Raw genomic sequence first — 1,591 nt, 5'->3', positions numbered from 1 at the left:
ATTGACATTAAGAAGGGTCTATGGAGGTCAGAAGTTTGATGGCCACAGTCTCCACTATTCTAACTCCCACACAAGTTTCTGAAGCTGTATAAAATCACCAAATAGTAAGTAACCACAATGAATATGGAAACACGTCCTGGTATTGGAGAGATTAACTGGGACACGTTTTTAACTTAATATTTGGGTGTGATTAGACGGTTTTATTTGCGTTTGGAAGGATCTATGGACACAAAAAAAATAATAATGATAATAATAATGGCCAAAATCACCAAAATAGTAACTAGAATGAATATGGAAACACGTCCTGGTATTGAAGAGATTAATGTCAATAGTCTTGGCTGTGTATGGCTTGTAAATTTTATCCCTGAATTTTGGCTAACTCACGTGTGTTTAAAGGGGACTGGCAACTCAGTGGGCCTATTTTTTTCCCCCTTGGCCAGATGTCTCTTCTGCATAAAAGGAAGTGTTGGTGACATCGTTACGTGGATCATGGATAGGTCTTCAAAAACCACATTGTTCTCTCTTCTTGTGGGTGGAAATGAAAGGTGTGGGAATCTTCTTCTCAGGGGGGTTTCCTTGCAGTGTTATTGTTGTTGTTGTTGTTGTTGTTGTTGTTGTTGTTGTTGTCATCCTCTTCCTTCTCCTCCTCCTCCTCTTCATCTTTCTCTTTCTCCTCCTCCTCGTCCTCGTCCTCGTCCTTCTCCTCCTGGCACACAGACAGCCTCGTTAGGCCCAGTAGGGCTGTTGCTGTCTGTTCCTTCCTATGTATTCTTTGTATTCCTCCTCCTCCTCCTCCTCCTCTAATACTTGTGGTCAGAGGTATTGGTATGTGGAAGAACATTTTAAAGGTTGTAGTGGTAGATATAGACAAAGATTCTACACCACCAGCAAGAGAAAAGATTAAAGAAAGGATGAATATACACAGATCTCTGTGACCTTAGGGAATACTTGTGGTCTGAGATATTGCGTGTGGAGAACGTTTTAAAGGTTGTAGTGGTAGATAGGAATGATTTTGCACCACCAGCCAAAGAGAAGACTAATAAGAATGCGACTATAGATCTCTGTGGCTTTGGGAAATACTTGTGATCAGTGGTAGTGAGGTCTCGAAGAACGTTTTCAAGATTGTAGTTGGTAGATAGGCAAAGATTCGCCACCACCAGCCAGACGGATATCAGTGTAACCTTTAACTTCTCCAGTACTATGACGCGTTAATATTGGTGTTTGTATACAGCTTCACAAACTTATGTGGGTGGGATTAAAATAATGTAGTCTCTGGCCATTAATCTTCTGACACCCATAGACCCTTCCTAAAGTCAATGAAATCGTCCAATCACACCCAAAACTCGAGATAATAGTGCAAGCCAGTAGTGAGGAGACGAAGGGTACGTGGATGTATGGTTGTGGCAGTGTAGAGGAGCAGTGAAGTATCCGTTTGTTTATCACTGGTGGAAGTCAGTCCGGTGTTGGAGAACATTTTTGTGATTGTACACTAATGATAGTTTGACATGTTTTCTGTGTTCACGAAGAGAGAGAGAGAGAGAGAGAGAGAGAGAGAGAGAGAGAGAGAGAGAGAGAGAGAGAGAGAGAGAGA

The sequence above is a fragment of the Portunus trituberculatus genome, chromosome 5 (genome assembly GCF_017591435.1).
Source record: "Portunus trituberculatus isolate SZX2019 chromosome 5, ASM1759143v1, whole genome shotgun sequence".
Classification (NCBI taxonomy): domain Eukaryota; kingdom Metazoa; phylum Arthropoda; class Malacostraca; order Decapoda; family Portunidae; genus Portunus; species Portunus trituberculatus.
The sequence above is the reverse complement of the archived record's forward strand: the minus strand, read 5'-3'. Positions refer to the sequence as shown.